At 36.4% G+C, this 26818-nt stretch overlaps 1 protein-coding gene and 1 pseudogene across 4 annotated transcripts in view; both read left to right on the forward strand.

The window, feature by feature from the left end:
* The window catches only part of LOC147822014 (ras-related protein R-Ras2 pseudogene), a 43429-nt pseudogene extending 17273 nt beyond the window's left edge, over positions 1 to 26156 (forward strand). The window contains exon 1 of the transcript XR_015446320.1: positions 1 to 26156. This exon is cut by the window's left edge and continues 17273 nt beyond it. The product of XR_015446320.1 is annotated as a ras-related protein R-Ras2 pseudogene (transcript).
* Positions 1 to 26818, forward strand: part of Med13l (mediator complex subunit 13L) — a 290519-nt gene that overhangs the window by 125519 nt on the left and 138182 nt on the right. The window lies entirely within an intron of this gene.

Consider the following 26818-nt stretch of genomic DNA (forward strand, 5'->3'; position numbering starts at 1 on the left):
CACCTCCAGAATGGTGAGAGAAAAAAACAAACAAACAGTATTATGACCAGTTGAAACTTAGAAAGGGGCTTGCTTTTTCCAGACAAAGGATATAAAATGAATATGAATAGTGAATAGTTGTCTGGTCCCTTTAAAAGTGCCATTGTGCCAGGGATTTAGCTCAGTGGTTTTGCCCCCTGCTGCACAAGCACAAGGACCTGAGTTTGATCCCGGGTACCCCCCCAAAAATAAATAAATAAAAATAAAAGAGCCATTGTATTTGCTTCTTCTCTTTTCACCTTGATTTTTTAAAAAAATGTCTAACTTTTTTATCATTCACAAAACACACATATACAGAAATTAAAATTATTCAAAAAAAAGCAATGCAAGGGAAAAAAGCTATAATAATATTCAGATATAATAGAGCTCAACCAAAGCAAAACTGAGAAGTACTTAAACATTTTTCCATGTAATTTAAAAAAACATCTCAAGCATTAACAAGACATCAAAGGATGTGATTTCTTTTAGAAAGATTTTCAAAACTAATATTGAACAAATAGTGGTCTGGAAAAAAATTCTATTTAGCTAGTAGACTCCACATAGGCCAAATTTTTAAAATTTAAATTTCAATACAGTCATGTCACATGTGAATGAAATATAATCTGAGAAATGTATTATTAGGCAATTTCATCTGTGTGTATCGCAGAGTATCACACAGAGTGCCAACTTCTAAGTACAAACTGAAAAGGTATATGTCAATCATCTGTGATGGCCCCCTGGATATTATCCAAATACACAGGTAAACACGAGATACATGAGGCTACCACTGGCATAGCAGCACACTGTTTTACAGTAAACTCTTTTATATAAGTAGGATTATGCTTTAAAGGATGAAAAGGACAGCATGTTATGATAAGTACATAAAACAGTAACAGTCATTTATCACACTACCCAGTACTGGGCACTGTAGATAGTTGTATGTGATTTTTCTGGAAACACACCCTTCTCTCCTTGGATCTCAGTGATTCTTCCTTCCCAACCCACTGATGAGCTCCAGCCTAGTCTCTTTCTATCTATATCTCTTCCTATAGTTTTAAACACAATTTATATATGGATTCTGTCCAGATTCCAGTCTGTGACTCTGATCTCTCCCCTTCCCCTCTTGCCACCCCTACCCCTTTGGACCTTTTCTTCCTATTTCAAATTATCAATTATTTGTTTTAATCATTTTAATCCTTAATCACACTTTCAGTTTCTCACACCAGAGAAACTATTCGGTATTTACACATGTGTGTCCTATTTATTTCACTTAAGAGTATGGCCTCAATATGCATCCATTTAGCTATAAATGTCTCTAGTTTCTTGTTCTTTATGGCTGAGTAGTACTCCATTTTACAAAAAAACCACATCTTCTTTATCCAGTTTCCGGTTAATGGGCACTTGGGCTGTTTCCAAGCTTTAGCTATTACAAACTGTGCCACTATAAACATGGGTGCACATATATCATTGTGGTATGATTCTTTTAATTCTTTGGGGAAGATCCCCAGCAGGGGAATAGCTGGGTCAAATGGGACCTCCAGTCCTAGTTCTTTGAGGTATCTCCACACTGATTTCCACAGTGGTTGCACCAGTCTACACTCCCACCAACAGTGGAGAGGGGTTTCTTTCTCCCCACACCCCCGCCAGCATTTGTTATTGGATGATTTCTTGATAGCAGCCATTCTTTCTGGGGTGAGGTGGAATCTCAGTGTTGTTTTCATCTGCATCTCTCGAATGACCAGTGATATTGAACATTTTTTCATACATTTATTTGCTGCTTTTATTTCATTGTCTGAAAAATGTCTGTTTATTTCAGATGCTAATATTTGAATTGCATCTTTGAATTTAGGGGTGTAATTTTTTTCAGTTCTTTATGTATTCTAGATAGTCCTTTGTTTAAGGTACAGCTGCTGAAAAATTTTTCCCACATTGTAGGTTGTCTCTTAGCTCTGTTGGTGGTTTCTCTTGCAGTGCAGAAGCTTTTTAATAAGATGAGATCCCAGTTGTTGATTCTTTGTGCTAGTTCCTGTGCTACTGAGGTTTTGTTCATACAGCCTTTTCCTATGCCAATGTCTTCAAGAGTTCTACCTAACTTATCTTCCAGCAAATTTGGTGTTTCTTAATATTTAGACCTGTAATCCACTTTGATCTTAGTTTAGTGCATGGTGATAAGTATGGGTCTAGTTTTAATCTTTGGCAGGTTGAAATCCAGTTTTTCCAACACCATTTATTAAATAGGCTATCTTTCCTCCAGTAAGGGTGGTTGGCTCCTTTGTCAAAGATGAGGTGGTTGAGTATGTCTGGAGTTGTTTCTTCATCTTCTAATCTATTCTACTGATCCTCGGGTCTGTTTCTTTGCCAGTACCATTCAGTTTTTATCACAGTAGCTTTGTAGTATAGTTTCAAGTTGGGGATTGTGATACCCCCAGCCATGTTTCTGTTTCCTGCAATTGCTTTTTCTATTCTGGGTCTCTTCTGCTTCCAAATGAATTTTTGGATTGATTTCTCTAGTTCTGTGAAGTATATTGTTGGAATTTCAATTGGCATTGCATTAAATCTACACAGTAGTTTTGGAAGTATGGCCATTTTCACTATATTGGCTTTTCCTACCCAGGAACAAGGGATGTCTTTCCATTTTCTTATACTCTATCTCCTTTTTCAGAGTGCTGTAGTTTTCAGTGCAGAGGTCTTTTGCTTCCTTTGTTAGATTGATTCCTAGATATTTCATTTTTTTGGATGCTATTGTAAAAGGAATTGTTTCCCTAATTTCTCTTTCAGTGAGTCTGTTATTTGTGTATGAAAAGGCTGTTGTTTTTTGAGTGTTGACCTCGTATCCAGTTACTCTACTGAATCTGTCAATTAAGCCTAGAAGTCTTTTGGCAGAGTATTTTGGGTCTTCTGTGTATAGTATCATATCATCAGCAAATAATGACAGTTTAACTTCTTCCTTTCCTATGTTTATTCCTTTTATTTCTTTCTCTTTTCTAATTGCTGTGGGAATATTTCCAGAACAGTATATAACAGGAGTGGTTATAGTGGGCATCCTTGACCTGTTCCGGATTTTAGTGTGAAAGTTTTCAGTTTTTGACCATTTAGTATGATCTTGGCTGTTGGTTTTTCATAGATAGCCTTAATCAAGTTGAGATAAAGAAGGGCGCCTGTGTCCCCCGCCCGGCTGCTCGCCCGCAGCCCGCCGGTCACACACGTCCCCGGAGCCGGGCCTAGGGCGGGCGGCGGTGGTGGCGCGGCCGGGCCAGACTGGGCTCGCGGTGTCCCCATGGCTGCAGCCGGCTGGCGGGACGGCTCCGGCCAGGAGAAGTACTGGCTCGTGGTGGTCGGCGGGGCGGCGTGGGCAAGTCGGCGCTCACCATCCAGTTCATCCAGTCCTGTTTTGTAACAGATTACGATCCAACCATTGAAGATTCCTATACAAAGCAATGTGTGATAGATGACAGAGCAGCCCGGCTAGATATTTTGGATACAGCTGGACAAGAAGAGTTTGGAGCCATGAGAGAACAGTATTTGAGGACCGGTGAAGGCTTCTTGTTGGTCTTTTCAGTCACAGATAGAGGCAGTTTTGAAGAAATCTATAAGTTTCAAAGACAGATTCTTAGAGAAAAGGATCGCAATGAGTTTCCAATGATTTTAATTGGTAATAAAGCGGACCTGGATCATCAAAGGCAGGTGACACAGGAGGAAGGACAGCAGTTAGCGCGGCAACTTAAGGTAACATACATGGAGGCATCAGGAAAGATTAGGATGAATGTAGATCAAGCTTTCCATGAACTTGTTCGGGTTATGAGGAAATTTCAAGAGCAAGAATGTCCTCCTTCACCAGAACCAACATGGAAAGAGAAAGACAAGAAAGGCTGCCATTGTGTCATTTTCTAAGAATCCCTTCAGTTTTAGCTGCCAACTGCCAGGGAAAGCCCACATATCCTCCTCTCCTTGTGGTTTATGTCATGTTGGTACCTTTCTAGCCTTAGACAAATGATCACCGTGTTAGCCTTAGACCAAGAAGCTGGCTAATTCTTTCCACGAAGCTAATACAATGGTCCTTTCCAGATCAATTTAAAGGAAACACTAAGGCTGCCTCAGAGATTATCTAATTCCTTTAAAATACTGTCTACATACATAGACACATTCTTTTTTTAAGGGCTTACGTTTTATTAGGGATCAATCAGTTTTGGAACTGAAGTTGTTTGCCAAGCTGAAGTCATAGGTTGTGAAATACTTTTTAACTTCTGGAATCATATTGCCTACTGTTACTCTAAATAGAAACATAAGGAGTTTTTTTTTTTTTAAATGTGAATTTTTGCCTATCCTTAAAAATTTTGATGTCAACTTTATCTAACCTTAAATACACTGAATGGAATCTACAAAAGTGAGACATCTCAGACCTTTCTTGATGCTACAGCTTTTGTTTTCCAGTGGCCAAAAATACCAAAATGTCTGTTGTATTTATGGATTAAAAACTGTTAATGAAGCCTTTGTTATTACTCCTCCTCTTGAAGATGATAATATTCTCTGTGGCCAAGTATTTGGACCCATTCTGGACTTAGGCATTTCACTGTAGTTTCTTAATTTAATGCTTTTCACACTCTTGCTAATGGTAAGAATGAGTAATTTCTGTCTGTCTTCATTTTCAAGTATTTCTGGTTAAGGGATTCAAAAAAAGTAAAACTTTTTGTTTGATATAATAGAAAAAAAAAGTTGAGATAAAAACCTTCAATTCCAGTTTTCTGTAGGATTTTTATCATGAATGGGTGTTGGATTTTGTCATCTATTGAGATGATCATATGGTTTTTGTCCTTGACTCTGTTAATATAGTATATTACATTTATTGATTTACAAATGTTGAACCATCCTTGGATCCCTGGGATAAATGCGACTTGGTCAGGGTGTATGATCTTCTTAATGATCCTCTGTATTCTGTTTGCCAGTATCTTGTTGAGGAATTTTGCATATATGTTCATTAGGGAGATTGGCCTTTAGTTCTCTTTTTCGGTTGGGTCTTTCCCTGGTTTTGGAATCAAAGTAATACTTGCTTCCAGGAATGAATTTGGAAGCCTTACTTCCCTTTCAATTTCCTTGATGAGTTTAAAGAGTAATGGCGATAGTTCTTCTTTAAATGTCTTGTAGAATTTAGCAGTGAAGCCATCAGGACCTGGGCTTTTCTTTGTTGGTAAATTTTTTATCACATTTTCAATTTCACTCATTGTAATTTGGGTGTTTAGAATTTCTATATTCTCTTCATTTAACTTTGGCAATTCATATGTATGTAGGAATCTGTCCATTTCTTCTGTGTTTTCCATTTTATTAGAATTCTTGAAGTAGGTATTGATGTTGCTCTGGACTTCTGCTGAGTCTGTTTTGACTTCACCTTTTTCATTCTTAATTGCATGGATTTGAGCCTTTTCTTCCCTTTTTTTTGATAAGGTTGGCTAAGGGTTTATCAATTTTATTTATTCTTTCTAAAAACCAACTCTTTGATTCATTGATTTTTTTTTTTTTGATATCATTCTCTTAGTCTCCCTTGCATTGATTTCTGCTTTGATGTTTATAATTTCCTTTCTTGTATGAGCGTTGGGTTTGTTATACTCTTTTTCTAGGAGCTTGAGGTTCTGCATTAGGTTATTTATTTGAGTTCTCTCCGTTTTCCTAATATGGGCATTCACTGCTATGAATTTCCCACATAGAACTGCTTTCATTGTGTCCCATAGATTCCTGTATGTTGTACTGGCATTATCATTTACTTGTAGAAACTGTCTAATTTCTTTAATTTACTGTGTGACCCATTGGTTGTTCAGGAGGGTATTACTTAATTTCCATGTGTTTGTGGGAGTTTTGTAGATTCTTATGTCATTGATCTCCAATATTATTGCACTATGGTCTGATAATATACAAGGGGTAACTTCAGTTCTTTTACATTTACTTAGACATGTCCTGTGAGCTAACATGTGGTCTATTTTGGAGAATGACTCATGTGCAGCTGAAAAGAATGTGTATTCTGATTTTGTGGGGTGGAACACTGTAAACATCTATTAAGTCCATTTGTTCAGTAGCTTGGTTCGGTTCTAGAATTTTGTTGTTAATTTTTTGTCTAGATGATCTGTCTATTTGTGATAGTGGGGTATTGAGGTCCCCCACTACAATTGTATTAGTGCTTATTTGGCTTTTCATGTCGATTAATATTTGTTTTGTATAATTCGGGGCATTTGTATTTGATGCATATATATTTATGATTGTCATGTCTTCCTCTTGGCCTGTTCCCTTCAGAAGGATTTAGTGACCATCTTTGTCTCTCTTGATTAGTTTTGGTTTGAAATCTACTTTGTCTACAAATAAGATTGCTACCCCTGCTTTTTTCTGGATTCCTGTGGCATGGAGAACTGTTTTCCATCCTTTTACTTTCAGTCTATGTATTTCTTTTTGAGTTAGATGTGTTTCTTGTATGCAGCATATTGCTGGATTTTGTTTCTTAATCCATTCTGTCAGTCTATTTCTTTTGATTGGTGAAATGATTAACATTGATAGTTATAATTGATAGATACTGACTCATCCTTGTCATGATCTTTTACTATTGTTGGCTCTTTTATTTCTTATTTTTCCCCCCCTTTCCCTTCAGTTTCTTACCTTGCCTGGTGGCTTCCCTCTGTTGGGCCTCATGGAGTTGTGACCTTCATTGTCTTTTTCCTAGGATATTGCTTAAAATTGTTTGGAGTGCTGGTTTGGTGTTCATGAAATTTCTCCGGTGTTCTTTGTCATGGAAGCATCCCATTTCCCCATTGATTTTGAAAGATAATTTTGCAGGATATAACAGTCTAGGTTGGAAATTATTTTCTTTTAGGGCTTGAAATACTTCACTCCAGGCTCTCCTTGATTTGAGGGTTTATGTTGAGAAATCGGCCGTGATTCTGATGGGCTTTCCTTTGTAGGTGATTTGTTTCTTTTTGCTAACTGCCTGTAGGATTTTTTTCTTCTGTTGGGTTTCTGAGATCTTGACTATTATATGTCTAGGTGTAGATTTGTTTTTGATCATGGTAGTTGGAGTTCTGTATGCCTCACTTATCTGTATGTCCAATTCTCCACCTCTGTCTGGGAAGTTTTCTACTATTATTTCTGTGAATAGTTTTTTTTTTTTTTAATGTCAATTGTACTTTCTCCTGTTTTTTTCCTGGACTCCTATCAGTCTTATGTTATTCTTCTTTGTATCATCTAGCAGCTGCTGGATTGACTTCTCGTGGTCTCTTACTGTTTTTAAGAAATCTGTTTTCATGGTCCTTCACCGCAATCCTGTCTTCTATATCTGATAGTCTATCTTCAGAGTCTCTTAATCTGCTATGCATGCTTTCGGTGGAGTTTTTTTTTTTGTTTTTTTTTTTTTTTAAACTGGGGATGGAACTCAGGTCCTTGCCCTTTCGATGCAAATGGTGAAACCACTGAGCTAAATCCCTGGCCCTCACTGGAGTTTTTAATCTCCTGAATATCTCTTTGAATATGTTTTATGGATTCCATTTCTTTCTTATGTTGGGCGATCATGGTTTCCATTTCTTATGCTGTCTATTCATGGCTTCCAGCATGTTTCTGAGCGCATTTGTTTTTTTTATCTGTTTCTGTCTTAGAGCCTCTAATCATGTCTTTCACTCTGCTAACCATCTCTGTAGTTATGTGGTAGATTATTTCTGCTTTGAATTTTTCTAAAGCCTCATTCATCTGTTTTGTTACTTCCTGTGCTATCAGTTCAGGGTGTCCAGGTGGTTGATTATCAGACTTTTCTACCTCATTTCCTCCAGAATTTGTCTTTTGTGGGGTGGAAGTCTGAGTTTGTGGCTTTCTTAAATGTCTTCTGATTTTTGTTTTTGTTACTGTCCTTGGTTTAGTTCCTGGGTTGATACTTTGAAGTTGTTTCTTGTAAGTATCTTTGTTGATGTATTCAGAACACTTATGGAATGATTGCTTCTTAGAGGTGTCTTCCAGGTATAGCTGGTCTTTAGGTTTTGAGTCTCTAATGGCTCTGAGGCTGTCTCATTTTCATTATACCAGGAAGGACAATTGATTTGATCAATCACAACACCTTAGGCCAAGTGATACAATCAGCAACACCATAGCATCAAGTACCTCTTAGAAAATGACAATTTGTGGTAGTTATTTAACCTATCACCTTTAACTGTGTGAATTAAATCAAGATCAAGGACCAACCCAACATATGTTTATAGTGAATAAACTCTTCAATATAGCAACTTTACCCTTCGGGATGGGGAGTTAGAAGGAGTTGGGGAGGGAGGAATAGGTTGGTAGAGGGATAGGGGAAGGTTAGCATTGAGGCCAGAGGGCACAGGCAAGAGAAGGAAAGAGAAGAAAGAGAAGAAAGGAAAGATAAAGAAGAAATACGAATTAGAGCCAGAACAGGAACACAAAGGGAGGTGAATAACAATGTCAGACAGCAAGGAAGTGAGGGAGAGAGAAGGAAAAGAGAAAAAGAAAAAAGAGAAAAAGAAAAATTTTAGAAGAGTAGAAAAAGAATTAAGAACAAAAAATAGTGGTAATTTTGAAAATACCAAATAAAAGATAAAAATGAAGGGCCTCCTTCAGAGTATGTCTCTGCTGTCACAAAAGACAATGTGGGCCGCAGTGTGCAGTTATAAGTCAATGAGTCTCAGCAAGCCATTCGCAGACCCTTGAGATTCAGGCAGATTTCTGGCTGCAAGTCCCAAGTTGAGCTCCCTGTCCTCCTGCAGGGTTGAACTCTGCCAGGTTCTACTGCAGGTTCCAGCTGCCTTTCCCCTGAAGATAGTCCAGGTTCAGATGGGAGGTGATGATCCCTCCAACTTACCAAGCATGGTGGTCTGGTGTGTCTTTATTGCAGAGATTCTCTTCACTTTTCCAGTGGGCTTCAGTTTTCATCAGGGAGGCTGAGAGAGGCCCTCTTTCTGTTGTTCCCTTCTGCAGCTCAGGACAGTGGCCTTTATGTCCCCTTGTGCCTCTGTAGTGTGGAACCAGGTAGCTGCACAGCTGAGAGGCCAGAGGCGGGGGGTGGTGGTGGTGTCTCTTGTTGCATGCCCAGTCAGCCTGGGACTGCTGGGCTCCTGCGGCTAAGATGGGGGCTGGTGGGCATGCTGGTGGTGGTGGGGGTCCTCACAGTCTCCTGGTGGCAAATGGGTGGAGCGAGCCGGACAGAGCAGGGCTCAGTCAGCCCGCGGTTAAGCTCTCTTTTTACCTTCATTTTAAAGTAGCTCTGCTGAAAAATGGGGATTTTAGTAATCTATCCTGGAGTATATTTGAGTTATCCTCCAATAGATAAATCCTTTAAATATTGTGTATCAAATTGAGGCATATGATTCACATACACTTTAATTATACTTGATTAAAAACAATGAATTTAGTTTTAAAATTGTTTAGAATTGCAAAAATTTGGTTTATATGAATAAATCTGAAATACAGTATTTGAGAATAATTATTTTGAAGCTGATTTTTCCAGGAAGAAAAAATTTATAAAATTGATAAAAACTTCCATAGAAATGATTCTATATTTTCCTATACATTTTTTTGCATTGTTTCTTTTTCCTAAGAGAAAATAAAAGGTTCTTGGGGTTTTATAGATTGGCTTTTGGTAAGTACGTAGTGACTTTAGGTTCATTTTACCTGACAAAATGGAACAAGTGACATATATATTCTTATTTACATGTACTTATATTAGTGTATAATATAGATTTAATACCTAATGTGATGTCACTATAATTATTGCAAATATGGAGAAAATGATAGGGCATTGTTAATTTATAATGATAAAGAACTTAGTTCATAGAGTTGATAATTAGAATCAACTGTGTATAGGAAAGAAGATGAGTTAACAATTCTACTTCTAAAGGTTTATTGGAATATAAGTTTTATAATTTAAAATTAATCTTATTGTATTAAATGTGTAGGAGACTCACTTCATGATGGTGTTTATTTTATTGGGGATGAGAAGTTACCACCTATTTGGCCTAGCCCCTGGTTCTTTGGCACTAGCCTGTAGTATTGTTTATGACCCTTAGACAATCTTAGACTTGGTGACAAGGAAGAACAACTGATTAGAACAATTATGTCATATTGGCTAAAGTTCTACAGTCAGCAGTAACAACAGCATCAAACACACCCTAGAAAATGACACACTGTGGTAACTATTAATTTGTCCCCTTTAACTGTATGAACTATATTTGTGGTTATATAACAAAATGTGAAACAAACCAAAAAATTGTATACAGTAAATATGCCCTCAATATGGTGATTTTACCCTTGGGGAGAAAATTTAAAAGGAGTTAAGGGGAAAAATAAATAGAAGAAGAGGAAGAGATTAGAGGCAAGGCTAGAAGACAAAGGTAAATTAGGTGAACTTTGGGAAACTGTGAACAAGATAGGAGAGAAAGAGAGAAGGAAGAAATAAAAACAAGAACAGAACAATAAAAAAACTAGAAACAATGTTCACACTAATGTAAAAACAACAATCAAAAGGAAAAAAAAACAAAAATGAGAAAAAAAATGTTTACTTCAGGGTTGTGTCTCTGTTGTTACTCAGAGTGGGCAGGCAGAGCCCAGATCTGTGTTGATTAATCCAGCAAACCAGTAGTAGATTTACCCGAGGGGGGGGGGGGCACGGCTCGGTGGCATCATAGTGGATTACCCACTGAAGTTCAGGTAGGTTTCTGGCTGTGAGGCTAGAACTTGATCTGTTTAGCCTGCAATACTGCATGTGCCTCCTGCTGGCCTAACCTCAGCTCCCTGCGGATTGAACTCAGCTCCTTGACCTCTTGCTGACTTGAACTTGGTTCCACATCACCTTGACCCTGGGAGCTGCTAGATGGAGCCAGCCAACAGCTGCTCTGAGTTCTGAGCTCAGTTGGCCTCTTTCCAAGATGGCTACCTGCCAATTACCCTCTTCTGGGGGACATCTGAACCCAAATAACTCAATAGCCACTGAGGTCTCTCACGGCTATTGCTCTGCTCCACTGGTGCATCTCCACGGAGGCTTCTGGAGTTGCCAGTAGTCACCCTCTGTCTGCAGGTTTAAGGGACTCCCCCACCCCCACCCCCACCCCCACCCCCAGCCAAGGATCAGGGAGAAAGCCCTACTTGCCACCTTTTTCTGTGTTGAAGGCTCACTCTTTGCTCTCCTTATGGGCTTCGATTCTCGCTTCACATCCTCGCTGGGTGCCAGAATCCCACTTCTCTCCTTCTCTTCCTCAGGTTGCTATATTTGTGTCTGGAGACCAAATCTCAGAGAGGCTGTTCCACTGCTGTTCACTGTTGCACTGCTGTTCACTCCACCATCTTCATGGAAGTCATTGTTAGTTGTTTTAAATTAGTTTACTGTCATTGTATTATTATTTGACCTATTTTCTTTTTCTTTTTTTTTCTTTTTGTACCGGGGATCGAACACGGGTCCTTGGCTTGTGAGGCAGGTGGCGGAACCACTGAGCTAAATCCCCGGCCCTGACCTATTTTCTTGATTTATTTTCCTTAATAATATTTTTAGTCATTTTAACATTGCAAATTATTTAGGGTTTAAATAGAGTCTTATTCTCATCACTTCTTTGATATACTTATTTCTACAGAAATCTTTTCTTTCTCTTCCCTTCTCTTTCTTGTAATGGGGATTGAACCCAGAGCCTCATGCACGTTGGGCAAGTAGCTCTGCCAGAGATGCATCTCATCAGATTTTTAACTTTTATTTTATAGTAGGGTCTTACTAAGTTACCCAGACTGGCCTTGAACTTATTATCCTCCTGCCTCAGTCTCTTGAATAGCTTGGGGTTATGGGTGTGCACCACTGTGCCTGCTTTAATGATGACCCAAGTTGATTTTCCTGATAATAGTATGAAATCACAACTATTGAGAATATACAACTTTCTTCATCTTGTTCTTTTGCATAGTATAAAGTCCTTAGAAACATACTATGCTGCCATGTTATATATAATTTTGTGTCTCACAAGTTGAGTAATGGGGTGGTGGTGTAGCTTTTGGTGGTCGAGCATGTAGTTAGCATGAGCAAGGCATACACAGACACATACAGTTGTATTTTGGTGTTAGGTTGCATTTTGCTCCAGTTTGAATGTTTTTTTCTTAAAGTCCCAGTGTTTTTCTTTGTGGAAGGTTCTGTGCACACAAGGATTAACCTTGCCGCTGTAGATACAGTGCTGAAATTCTTTGTGTGGATGAGAAGACAGGTAATAGACGAATAAATGAATAATTTCTTATAGTTGTACTCAATAAAGCAATTGATGAGAAAGTGAATTTCTAGGAAAGAGCTATTTAGGCTAGGGGGTTGAGAGGAGGTCTCTTGGAGGAAGCTGAGCTGAGGACTAGTCAGCCAGCATGGAAAAAGGGAGCAGAGTCCCTGAGCTCAGTGTGTGGGAGAAACGGAAGGCTCATGCTGTTGAAACTGGTGAAAAGTGGGAGATGAAAAGGCAGATGGAAGTGAGCCCTGGGGCTGTGGAAGCATGGTGAGGAGCACGGGAAGTGCCATGGTAAGACTTACGTTTTGCAGAGATTGCTTTAACTCTTACAGAGAAAAGACTTGTGGAGCCTGGAGTGACAGCAGGGATAGCACACAATTTAAAAGCTTTCCTTCTTGGTGAATCTGAATTATAAAAGAAACTGAACAATATCTGTCCTTCACAGAATATTAGTGTATCTCTGACCAAGCCCTGTCTACTGCATTTCTTCTTTAGGTCTTTTTCATTATTATTTGAATTACTTAAGTTATTCTGAGTGGATAGTAACTTTTAAACTTCTATTATTTCATATGTATTTTTTTGTTTTTTGAAGCACAGAGTTTCAAAATTGTGAGTCACAACAGAAAATTATATACAAAAAATGAATTATTAAATACCAAGTATCTGATGATTCCTCCAAGAAATATTAATACAGCAAAAGCTGCTCAAATGCTCCATCATCAACACACTCTCCTTTCCCTTCTGAGATGCTTTTTGACTGTTACACTTTATAATAGCTAGTTTTTAAACCATAGAAAGAAGGATTAATAAGGCCAAAGAATATTGTATGTTACAAAAGGTAATTTATAAGTTGATTATTTGGACCGTACCCTATTTTTCTTCCATTAAAAATCTATTTTAAATGGTAGATCAATTCTAAGGCTAGTTCATCAAAAAAAGAAAAAGCTGATTTAACCTGAAATACTTAGCTTTCTTATTGGTTTGTGTTCTGGGTTTTATGATGAGTAGTAGATGGGCTAGGGCTTAACTCTGTAAACATTTCAAATTCTCAGACTCTTATCTTGGAAAGCTTTCCTGCATTTTAGTGCATCTTGTTATAATCATGCAATTTGAGAGCTGGACAAGATCTCAGAGTAGGGAGAATTATGAAAGAAACAGAGTCAGGGCAGTATTTAGCAATGCTGGTGGCCCAGGCTTTTTGGTTTTCTGGCACTGTTTACTCCTTTTCTAGTGGTTTGCAAATCTGTCCTCTTTACAAAACTTTAATATTTACCTATCTCTCCTCCCCTTCCTTCTCCCTCCTCTCCCCCCTTTCCCTTCCCTCCCCTCCCCTCACTTCTTTGCACACAGCTACATCCCTGGCCTCTGCTTTTCTTTTTAAATTTTTGACACAGGGTTTCATTAAGTCACTAGATGCCCAGGCTGGGCTAAAACTTGTAATTCTCCTGCCTTACCCTCTCAGAGTGTTGGAGTTATAGGCACACACTGTGTTTACTTTTTCAAATGAACTCTCTGTCAGACTTTATAATTTATAATGAGGAGAACTGCAGCCATACCAGTTGAAATGTGGAGGTGAAAAGGGCCAAAAAGACTTGCCAGGGCTCTTCCACTAGATACTGGCACTCCAAAGGATTATAGGGGAAAAAACCACTGTCCCACATGTTATTGAAGCTACTCAGTTTTGCTCTACCCAGATTGTGTCCCATCTAAAACTACTGGGTCGCCTAACCTTCCAATCAAAATGCCTTTGTAGCTAATTTTAGAAAGAACATAAGATTGAACTTTTTCAGACCACTGTGTAAATAACTAATTTTCATTTTCTAAAGTACTTGACATTTGCATATTGAATTGTGTTAATGCAAAGGAATACTGTAGTTTCAAAACACCCCATATGAGGTAAGAATGTTGACAATGTTGGAGTATTTAGGTCATTTCTAAATTTTTTTGCACATGAGTTGGAAACTTTTATCCTAAGTTTTGGATAAAAAGAACTTTTTCCTGGATATTTTTCAGCTTAAGATCTTGAGAATCTTTTATTTCATTCTATTTTGAATGCTTGAGTGCTGTGGTTGTAGTGTGTCCTCTAGTTTCCGTGTGTTGGAAGCTTGGTCCTAAGTGTGCAGATGTTAAGAGGTGGAGCGTTCTGGAAATTCCTTAGGTGATTTGAAGCCTTGCCCTTAGAGAAGAGATTAGGTAGTTCTGTGGGACCCTGGTTAGTTCCTGTTAAGAGTTATTAGGAAAGAGCGAGATTGCCCTGTCTACTCTATTATGGCTTCCTTTCTCACAGAGTCATCTTTCCTCTCCCATGCACTCATACCATGATGCCATCCACTGTGGTGCGATAAAGTCAAGGGGCCTCACCAGAGGTAGCACCATGCAGTTTGGGTTTTCTGCTTCTAAAACTGTGAGTTTAAATAAATCTCTTTTCCTTTATAACGTACTCACCCTCAGATATTATGTTGCAGTACTGGAAAACAGACTAATTCAAAGGGAGAGTTATATACTGTGGCTTTTAAAAAGTGAAGAATAATAATTTTATTCTGTTAAGATTCTAATATACTGGAAATTCATGTGGAAAACTGTTTTGTTTTGTTGGTGGTACTGGGGAATGAACCCAGGGCCATCATGCTGAGCTACTTCCCCAGCCTCCCTCTTTAAAAATTTTGAGACAGCATTTCACTAAGTCGCCTCACCTATGCTTCAACTGTGATCCCTCCTGCCTCTGTCTCCCAGAACACTAGGATTATAATCATGCACCACTATACCAGCCTAAACTAAATTTTTTTAAAAATAGTTTTTTTGGTGTGGTGTCCTATTTGATAGTGATGAGATTAATTTTCCCCCCAGACAGAAGCCTGTGATTAATATGGGTGTGAGAGTGTGTGTGTGTGTGTGTGTGTGTGTGTGTGTGATGATTTAATTCAGTACAAAGGCCAGAATAAGAGATGTGTACTTACAGGTAAAAATTGTGTAGGTATTATCTTCTCTAATAAGATTTGTTGTTTGATTCCATATGATAAAAGAAAAAGTTGTCTTTTTTCTATAGTGGGGTGCACATTAGACTTCTCTTCAGCACATACAGTACTCTTTAGTTGCACATTTAGAGTTTAGTGGTCCATTTATAGACATATCAGAGATAAACTGCAGATGTTTTGGTTTCTAGCCTGCTGTAATATAATGGGTCTAAAATCTAGTGGCTTAAAATTGCTCAAGCATTTTGCTATTTCATAAAAATTTGATTTTTCAACATAACTTTTTTATTTGTTTGTGTTTTTGCTCAGTGCCGCAGATTGAACCAAATCCTCACTCATGCTAGACAAGGGCTCTAATATTGAGCTGTATCTTGCTTGATATATATGGTACATTTCCAGCCCTATTTAAAAAAGTTATTTACGGTGTTAAAGTTTCATGAACCAGACATTTTCTATTTGCTTCTGTTTATTTTTTTACTATTTTAACAAATTTATGCATGTGCAAATTGTTTTGTAGTACAACTTAGTGTAAGAGACCAGTAGTGTCATTTAAAAATTGAAAAAAGACACCATTTAAAAATTGTTTAATTGTACAGAATTTGCTAACCTTCAAAATATACCTTCTCATATTTTGGTTCGACTGTAATCTTTCAGTCCTGACAGATAACTTGTTTCTTGTCAACTACCAAACTCCATAGACTACAACCTAACAACACACATAAATAACTCACAAAAGGCTACAGTTGCGAGAGGATGTGGAGCAGCACTTCAGTTTTTTAAAATCTCATAACAAGATGACTTTGCATGTTGTCATTACAATGAGGTTTATGCCTTTTTCTAGCTTAAGTTAGGGCTTTTGTATTTATACTTGAGACCTTCACCAGGTGCAATGATTGATGGGTTTTGGGTGTAGTGTTAAACTGATATGGTTATTTTATATTACTGTTTTTATCAAAAGTACGTATTTTAAACTCTTAAAACAGAAACCATGTTTTGTGTCTTGTACATTTTATATAAAACAAATTATTTTGTAGTAAAACTAGATAACAAACAGAACGAATCATTTTGTAGTAAAAGTAATAGAAAAAGAGGACTGATACTGCTGAAGAATTTTGTAGTTCTGTGGTGAAAGAGGTGGAGAGAAGGTAGGTCAATATTAATCACAGTTAAAGTGACAAAAGTAACTTATAATTTTTACCTCCAAAGAGTTGAATATGTCGAATGTGTTTGGTTAATAAGAGTCTCATCAATTTGCCATGGACTATCTAGCTGAAATACAAGTTGGAGTACCCATAATGCCTCAAGGAGATGGTAGGGATAACAGTTAAAAACCTTTGTGTACCTGGGCTTCATAGTACTGTAGTTTATTCATTCACATTCTCTAGTTCTCTCTCCCTCTCCCTCTTCCCTCTCCCTCTCTCTCTTCCCTCTCCCTCTCCTTCCCCTGCTATCTCCCCTCTTTTCTCCCCCCCCCATGTTATTTTTGTTACATTTGCTACTTTAACCTGTCAGTTAAAAAATAATTACTATGTCAGTATGGCTGGCGGCTCATATAGGAAAAATATGCTGTCTCTTAATCAAAGGTGATTACAGTTTTTTCCTGTCTATAAATGTGCTTGTTGTGTAACGAGAATGCATTAGTCTCAGCCTGATGTAAGAAATGAAAGGCAGCAAGAAGCAGCACCATTGTTATCACTCCAGGCGTGTCTAATGAATCGTGTTTCCATGTTCTCTCCGTCACGCTGTAGAGTGCCCTCAGCCAGGGCTAAGCCTCCTGTAAAATGCTCTTTAAGATTATTGTAGCAAGAACAGAAATGCTGGGTGAGTGGGGGGTGGGGAGAGAATGCCAAAGAGACAGCTGCATTTCAAACAGTTACAGCTGCAAGGATTACTCACTGTAATAGCAGTGACAGACAACTGTTTGAGCTTTAGTGTAAAAGGCAATTTGGGGACTTGCCCTGTCAGAATTAGTAGCAAGCTGAGTGTGTGTGTGTGTCTGTGTGTGTGTGTGTGTGTCTGACACACACATACACTCATTTCAAATCAGATCATGTCAGAGTGGAAGAGTTTTAATTTTTACTGTTCAGTTGTGGTAATGTTGAAATCAAAAGTTGAGTAATCTAAAATTGTTCTAAAGGAAGTTTATAAAATGTTTATTTGTAACATTGATGGATTTGAATGTAAATGCTCTGAATCACATGTATGGTTTTCCTTGTCTAATTATATCTTGTGATGATTCCTGTCCTAACAATATTTAGCTTCTTTGTAATTTCTGACCATGTGGCTTTTTTGAAAAATGTATAGCTGTTTAATAAATAATAATAGCCCTATTTAAAAATTATTTAAACTATGTGTGCTTATAAAAAATACTGCACATTCATTGAAGGAAGTCTGGAAAATATACACAAAGAGATAAAGAAGAAAATAAGCATTATTATTCCAGCAACCAAAAAGAACTGTCAATTTTGGTGAATGTCTTTCTAGATTATTTGTTTATATATTTTAGAGATATTAACATATTAGTAGTTTTAAAAGATAAAATAGTAATAATGGTTTTAAAATCTTTGAAAGAATATTTTGGGGCAAAATCATTTTGTAGAAGTCAACAATAGCCAACAGCCATTGTACAAGATTTCTTTTTTCAAAGTGCAGCTATTAAAGTAACGTTGAAGCCTGTTTTCTGTAGCATTTGTCTCTTGAAGGTCTTGTACAATTTATCTAAAAATTTAGTTTTATGATTTCTTTCAGTTTAAAGTTTACTGGCTTTACATGGAGTCTTATGATCCATTGAAATGCTAACGTGGGTCATGTCTCAACTGGTACAGTGCTGTGTAGAAACCATCATTAAAATTCTGGTTATCCTGTAACTGGCAGAGGAACCATGCTGTTAGAGGTTCCTTAAGAAGATATTATACCGCTAAATTTTTGAAACACAACTGTGCTTCTGTCTGCTGAGTATTATCAGTATTTGTAATCATTTAAAATTGAAATAGGTTCAAATAAATGGAGCATTTTGATACATGTCTTCTATCCCTAATTATTTTTCCCAATTTTTACTTGATTGATGAGTTGACACTGGGAAAGTTAAAATCCATTTTTAACATAGATTTGTTAAATAATAACAAATATTCTACATCCCTGAGCAGTTCAAGAAATCGGAACTCTAAGTGGGATGAATTTGATATAAATAATAAGTTCATTTGGCCATAATGACTTTAGATATAGATTTTACAGGGCAATCAGTGGTAGCATAACTGTGATCAATCATTGCTGTTGTATATAATTGGGATTTTTATGGGTGTAGTGCTGTATTTCATAATGCACACTTATGCTTTGTTACTCAGTTTTTTGCAAGTTAATTTTTAAGAAAAATACTCAGAAATTAGATACTGAATTTTTTTGGAGGGTCAATTTTTAAGAAATTAAATTATCACTTTATTTGATGCAGTCAATAAACTTAAATTAGTAAATGTTTTATTATAATTTTTGCTTATTGTAGTTCTTAGCACATAGATATAATAATTTAAAAGTTAATTTTTTAAACTTTAGCTTTATATATTGCAGAAAGGGGTTGAAAACAAAGGCAGTCTGTCTCAGGGCTGTGTTATCTTTAGCTGCTTGTCACTGAAATTTAACTGGGAAACAATATCCATGTTTCATATGCTTTACTTTAATCTATTTGTGTTTCTAGATTTGGGAGCAAAATTCTACTTTCAGTAATTTCAGTGGATGAATAAGGAGTGCCATCTTAAAAGTACCCCTCTCCCTCGAATATTTGCAATGGTCAAAGTGGTTGCTGAACTCAATGTTCTGGATAATAGGTTTCATTAGTTTTGGTGCCTGAGGTAAAAAAGCAGTAGGTGGGAATAAGAAGTGTTTTTGATGTCTAGACGTTCATTTCAGCTGTTGCTGCAATAAGATACATTAAAAGGAAATATGTATCATAGCTCAGAGGAAATATGTATTCTTTGAAAGTAATTCTACTTTTAAAATGTGAAAGGCAGGGTGACCTGAATTCTAAAAGCATGAGCTTGAGTTTCTTCATGGTTTCGCAATCTGTATGCTTCTCCCTAAGTCATTCCTTTCTCCCTCCTTTTTTACTCATTCAAGTAAAGTATGTCAGTTTTGCTTGTGGAATTGGAAGGGCTATCTTTCCAAGATCTCTACTGGGAAACACTAAATCATTGAAATACATGCTACTTTGATTTTTGCCATATAGACCTCCACACTCACTTGAACCTTTTATATGATTTTTTCTTTTAAAGAAGTTTAATAATTCTTCAAGGAGTGATGTTTTGCAAAGTTGAAATAAGTTATATAGTAATTTGTGTGAGGATTCTGAAAAATTATTTGAGCACTAAGTAGTAATTACTGCTTTTTAAAGTTGTTATGAAAAAACATTGTCTCCTAAAAACATTTATGTAGTAATTTTACAGTTTAAATATTTGATTATGAGGATTATATTTAAAAAGGTTCAGTAATTTCAGTTCAAATTCTGATTATAGCGTTTACAATTTAAATGAGATAACTTTAGTGCCAAAATAGTTTTCCGTGTATATAGGCAGCTGTGGTAGTACATAGTTTCCTTTTTTTTGAGCCAAGGTCTCACTATGTAGTTCAGGCTGGCCTTAATCTCACAGTGATCCTCTTGCCTCAGCCTCTCAAGTTCTGGGATTACAGTCATGCGCCACCGCTCCCAGCAGCTTTTTCATTCTTAATATGGCTGTAATAGATAAAATAACAATAGGAGAATGTTTTAGTTTAGGAATTCATTGTTTTAAATTACTCCTGCTACTCATTTATTATACATGTATATTAGGTTTCATGGTTCTTTTTCTTTTGAGATTTTTAGAAATATAGTTCCATTATTTATAAGTAGTTTATACAGTAATTGTCTTATCACTATATTTTTCCAAATTTATACAAATTTATGTTGAAAATTTCAAAGATAGGATGTTGCCTGGTACGTGGCCAGGACCTATAATCGCATCTACTTGGGAAGCTAAGGCAGGAGGACTTGCCAGTTGAAAGCCAGCTGGGCAATTTATCAATACTCTTGTCTCAAAATAAAAATTAAATCTAGGGATGTAGCTCAGTGGTAGAGTGTTTTCCTAGACTGTGTGAGGCCCTAGGTTCTATCTTCAGCACCAGAAAAAATAAAAAATAAAAAGGGCTGGGGCTGTGGTTCACAGGTGGAGCACCCTTGGGTTTAATCAGTATCTCTCCCTCCTGAAGGTTGAAAAAATTTTGTTTTTCAATCTTAAAAAGAAATATAGCCTGGGGGGAGCTTCTAGGTATTTTGTTTTGTTTTACTTGCTACATCAGCTTTTTTTGGTCACAAGTTCTTTGGGTTCTTGGAGATAGAGCACAGTCTGCAGACCTTCTTACAAGCTTTTTTGACAGTTGGTTTTGTCTTTACCCTGAAAAGAGAGACAGTTAAATGTTAAGTGCATCTTATCTCATTTATGTAAGTAGAAAGTAGACCAAGGTTTTGCTCCTCTCAACTCCTATCTCCTCCAGTACTCCTAACATCAAGTAAATGAAGCATTGCCTTAAATTTTACTGGGTCTGGGGATATCTCAGATAATTATTTAAGAAAGCTAAAATGGAGTGGTTTTGACTGATTGTATTAGACTTCTACAAATAGATTGCCAGAGCATTTTCACTTGTGTTTAGCCTTTAAGAATGTTACTTTTAACTATTTACAAAATATTGACTTAAGATACAAATTTTTGAACCAAAGGGAAATTTAACATCAGTGTTTCAGATTGCCTTTCTAGCCAGTGCTAAGGATAAACTGGGTAAATGGCTGGGTTTATTCAGCACTTACCTATGGAGAAGTGTGGTAGTTTAAAAAAAAAAAAAAAAAAGGATCAATGGTAGTGTTAGAAAATTTGAAATATTTTAATATATTATAAAAGCAGATATAAAATACCTTTGATCCTTTTAGGGTGACTATAGCTGTTTGACTTTTAAATTCTTGGAATTGTTAGTTACATGACTTTGGATATGTTTAAGTTTTAAGCATTAGGTTTTTCATTTATAAAATGGAAATTTGGTTAAACTTTTTGTATGGGTCAAAGACTTGCAAAATAAGAAAAAGAGTTGATTAAAAGAATGTTGGGTTTTCACAGAGCTATTTTCCACTTTTAGGACCTGCACTGCAGAATTGTTTTGATGAGAAAATTGTGGTTCACTACCAAGTAACAGATGCTGTAATATCTGTGCTACTTCAGCAGGAAGAACTTGAGTTTTGTACCTTGTGTTTCTAGGACTGTCAGAAGAATCTTTTCTGTGTTTCTGAATCCTTAGTAAAAGGTGTGGAGTTCAGGATTTGTATCCTTCTTCACACTATAGGAGGTAATGGAAAAAGATAATCAGTATTTTTAACTTCTGTTAGGGATAATCATAGGAAAGTAGGCACTTCTTAGTAACAATGCCAAGCTCTGATGGTGGGTGACTAAAGTAACTTACAGAGATCCTTCACTTTGTCTACAGTGTTTGTGAGTAATCTTCTCACTTTACCGTATGTGTATAGTGTTTGGATCATATCTTGGCACATAGATTAAAATATCAAAGATTGGTTTCTGAATAGACAATCTTGACTGTAAGTTTTTTAAATTACTGTTTTAAAAATGAGGTATATTTTGCTTAGTATCTGTTTTTGTAAAGTATTCAAAGTAGTTTTGTTCTTTAGAATGGTTTTCACATGTCTTTATTAGCTTTTTGAGAGCGTTTTTAGTTTCTAGCTTGGTGCTTGAGGTGTAACAGTCAAGAACTGTTGTCCAGTTAATGATGGCAGATATCTGTTATTAGATTCCAAACATACCATGGTAGATTTAACTTAATTTGAAATTTTAGAGATTCCTTGAAACATATGTTGGCCTTGGATTTTTTTCAGCCCTTCTCTTCTCCCTCGTGGTGAGTATGGAGGGAGCGAGACTGAAAGTTCCAGCCCTCTAAGCACATTGTTGGTCCCTCCTGGCAACCAGTCCTCACGCAGAGGGGAAGGGCGGCCCCCCATCTCCTCAAACATTAAAAGGACACTCTTTTTTTTGTGATACTGGGGATCGAACTTGGGTCCTTGCACTTGCAAGGCAGGCGGCGGAACCACTGAGCTAAATCCCCGGCCAAAAAAGGACACTCTTACCACATTGGAGATTCCAAAGGATTTAGGAACTGTATTTCAGGAAATGAGACAAAACTCAAAAATATACATCACAGTGTCACAGAGGAATATTGCTGGGCTGTATCACAAGTGAATGTTTAACTTTAGCTACTATTGCCAAAGTCAACTGTTCTGAAGGGGCTTCAGTGACTCTATCTCTGTATACTCACCAGCACTTAGTAATGCCATTTTTTTTTTTCTTTTAAGCCATTCTAATGGTTGATGATATCTCATTATGATTTGAATTTTCATTTCTTTAATGGCTGAAGATTTTTTCATGTAATTATCTGCCACTCATATATCTTCCTTGGGGAAGCATCTGGTCAAATCTTTTGCCCATTTAAAAATCATTTTTTTCTTAGTGTTCAGTTTTGAGATTTTTTTTAAAAAAGTAGCATGTTCTGAACACAGAACTTTGTTAGATGCGTGATTTGTAAATTTTTACCCTCCATCTATGGGCCTTTTCTGTAATTTAGCATAACTTTTCCAAGGAGTTAAAAAAATTCGTTTTCATAAAGCCTTGTTTATCAGTTTTTCTTTTCTAGATCATGCTTTTGGTATCTTTGCCTAATCTAAACTGACAAAAATGTTTTCCTTTGTTTCTTTCTAGAAGTTTTAGTTTTTGCATTGAAGTCCAACACTGTCTGTTTTAATTTTTTACTGTATGGCTTGAGGTTATGGTACCATCCCCTGGGGAGGCGGGGAATTCCAACACCATTTGTTGAAAAGACTTCTTTCTTCATTGATTTGCTTTGGCACCTTTGTTGAAAACAAGCTGAAAAAACTCATATATTTTGTCAATGTGTTTCTGGACTCACTTATGTTTTATTGATCTGCATGTCCCTGTTCTGTACCATACTGTACCATACTGTCTTGTCTAGATCAGCTTTATAGTAAATCTGGAAATCAGCTTGTTTAAGTCTTCCAACTGTATTTTTTTCTTTTACTACATGATGGTGGATTTTCTAGTTCTCTTTCCTTTTCATCTAAATATATAGACTCAGGTGTTCTGTTTCCTGCAGAGATTTTTAGTTGGACTCAAATTGACTCTATAGATTGGTTTGGGAGCAATTGCCATCATAACGATATTTATTTTTGCAGTCCATGATTGATTTACTCATGTGTTTTTATGTCTTTCATCAGTATTATAGTTTCTACAATATAGATCTTAACATATTTTATAAGATTTATACTCAAGGATTTGCTGGTTTTCTCTTGTACAGTAGATGACTCTTTCAAAAAATTTGAATTTCTGCTGGGGATTTAGCTCATTGGTTCTGCTGCCTGCCTCAAAAGTGCAAGGACCAGAGTTTGATCCCCAGTACCCCCAAAAATAAATAAATAAACAACAACAAAATTTGAATTTCTAACTATGTGGTATAGAATACATTCCATCGTATGGAAAAAAGTATATAGTACTTCTGGTATATAGAAAAATGACTTTTGTATATTTTGACCTTGTATTTTGTGATTTAGCTAGACACTTTTAGTTCTGTAAGAATTTTTAGAATTTCCTAGTGTAACAGTTGTGTTATGTGAAATTCAGGGATTTTATTTCTTCCATTCCAGTTTGTATGCCTGGTCTTCTTGTACTGAATGAAATTTCAAATATGATGTGGAAAAGTAGTGGTGAGAGCAGACCTCTGTACCTTTCTGTCTTTCGGTCTTGTATGTTAGTTGTGAGTTTTTGGTGTTCACTCTTTTTTTTTTTTTTTTTTTTTTTGAGAAAAATCCATTCTAAGACATATTTTCAAATTGTTGAAATCAGGATAAAATCATAGTGATATCTTAAAATTGTGTTGGTAAGGCAGCAATTGGGATAAAATTGGCATTGCTCCTGCATGCTCATACTTGTTTAGTGTTCCATTGGGCTTGCTGGGAAACTGTAATACCTGTGTTTCAATTAAAGTATTAAAGAACATTTGAAGATAAAATAAAGAGTTCTGGTTGTTCTAAGTAAGAGCTTTTTTTTTTGGATGTCTTCTGATAAGGTCAAGGTTAGCACTAATTAAAACTTGCAAAATGATAAATATTATGAGGGGACCGTTAGATGTAAAGATGAGGTAAACTGTAAGACAACTAACCTGATTTCTTCACCAAGTCAGTAACATGTTTAAATAAACAAAAAGACGGTTTCAGATTAAAAGAAGGGCTAAAACACAATTGGTAGACCTTGTTTAAATTCTGATTTGCTGGGTAGCAGATTGATTAGGTTTGGAATTTGTTTAAGCATAGTCATGGGCCATGTAATGACATTTTGGTCAACACATATGATAGTGGTCCCTTAAGATTATAATTAAGCTGAAAACTTTCTGTTGCTTAGTGATGACATAGCCATCGTAATGTAATGTAATGCCTTACTTGTATAGTGATTCTAGTGCAAACAAACACTTTTGCCAGTTGCGCAGAAATTAGATAGTGTATACAATCATGTATAAGATAATAATGTAGATAGTATATACAGTTACGTGTGGTACATACTACTTGATCATGATAATAAATCACTCTGATACTGCTTTGTATATTTACAGTTTGAGTATCCCTTTTCTGAAATGCTAAAGACCAGAAGTTTTTCAGATTTCAGTTTTTCAGATTTTGGAATATTTGCATAAATTACCGATTTTCTGTCCCCAATCTGGAATTTCAAACACTCCAAAATGTGAAAAAAAAATTAGAAATTTTTTGTACATCAAAAGTTTCTGGTTTTGGATTTTTGACTTATGAATGCTTAGCCTTTACTATTTTTATTATTATTTTAGAGTGTACTCATTCTGTTTATTTTTTTTAAAATTTATTGTGAAATATTGTGCCTGGTAGAGTAGCCTCATTCATCTTGTGTTTACCATGTCTCTTTCCTGCTCCAAAAGCTACATCAAGTGATTGACTTGTGATGCCTGTGTTTGTGCAGCACATTCTATGGTGTCTGGACAGTGACAAAATCCCCTTAATGTTACATTTCTCAGAAAATATCCATTGTTAAGCTGTTCATGACTATATGTAAAGAAAAGAAAAAGAAAACAAAGAAACACAGTTGTTGAAAAAGATGATAATTTTGGTGAGGTATTTATTGGGGCTTGTTAATCTACTTTTATGTATATTTAAAGATTTTTAATTATAAAAGTTTTTTGGGGGGGAAGGGGAGACAGGGTCTTGCTATGCAGTCCAGGCTGGGCTGGAACTCTTGCCCCTCAGTATTTTGAGTGGTGATATTACAGGTGTGCACCATGCCTAGCTAAAAGCTTTGCACAAATGTGGTGAATTCATGTCCCAAACTAGAAAGAGTAGGACTTGGAAGGGAAGGACTTTCCCCCCCACAAATCCTGTTACCAGCACTCTTTATCACATAAAGGATTATTGATATTAAAAACACATCAGTGACTAAGTTGAAGAGTAATTCAGTAGAGTTGGATTTAGAATATTGATCTCGTTTTAGGAATTTTCAACTGATTCATTCTGCTTATATTCTCTTTTATATATGTGCAATAGTAATGTGATAAACACATCCCAGTTAGTCTAAAGGAGCTCTTGTGAAAATCCTAAGTGACAAGAATGTCATAGTTTAATCATTACCTTTTCCTCTTCAGTGATTTCTATGAGACAACAGTTAAGTCTTCAAGTTGACGGTGTTTTCAGATCAAACACATTAGGAAAGAAGAATATGAGGTGTTCTTCTATTGTGATGTTAGCTGTCATCCCTCCCCAGGAGCAGCTCTACCCAGAGGATGGATGTGTGAGGGGAGAGATTCATGACACCATATGAGCGTTATAGTAAACATTTGTTTTGTCTTGTCAGGCACTGTTTGTTGTTAGCAGAAATGTTTGTGTGTTTGCTATATTTTATTTGAATTTCTCTAGCTATAAATAACAGAAAATGTACTTCATAAATGTCGAATTGGGGAACTTTGACAAATCCTATTAGCTGCATAAATAGTAAAATAAGAACGTTCCAAGAAAAAATATTTGTCCAGTTTTATAATTTCAAAAAGTCTTACAGGGCCAGGGATTTAGCTCAGTGGTGCCACCGCCTGCCTTGCAAGTGCAAGGTCCTGAGTTCGATCCCCGGTACCAAAAAAAAAAAAAAGTCTTACAGATAAAAGGCATGAATGTAAATACTTCCAAGTGCTACCTGATTGAAGAATGTGGGTATGTATTTTGGTATGTCTGTTGGTATGGTAAAATCATTAAAAATGCATTGAACATTTTATGTGTACAGTATATAATTCCCTATCAAAATTTCCACCAGTGAGTTTTTTTGTCTATCTGATAAAAGGAGAAGAAATTTTCTTTGCAAATGCTTTCCAATCCTTTCAAGTTTTAGCTTCCTTGAATTACACTAATTATCTTTTCTGGGGGCATTTTGTATCAGCTTATATATTTATGAAAAGAAGCTTTAGCATTGGATGGGATGTTATTAGTATTTTGGATTTTCCATTAATTTGTGA

Source organism: Heterocephalus glaber, unplaced genomic scaffold (assembly GCF_053883595.1).
Source record: "Heterocephalus glaber isolate CG9 unplaced genomic scaffold, H.glaber_assembly_v1.0 deba00001687, whole genome shotgun sequence".
NCBI classification, from domain to species: domain Eukaryota; kingdom Metazoa; phylum Chordata; class Mammalia; order Rodentia; family Bathyergidae; genus Heterocephalus; species Heterocephalus glaber.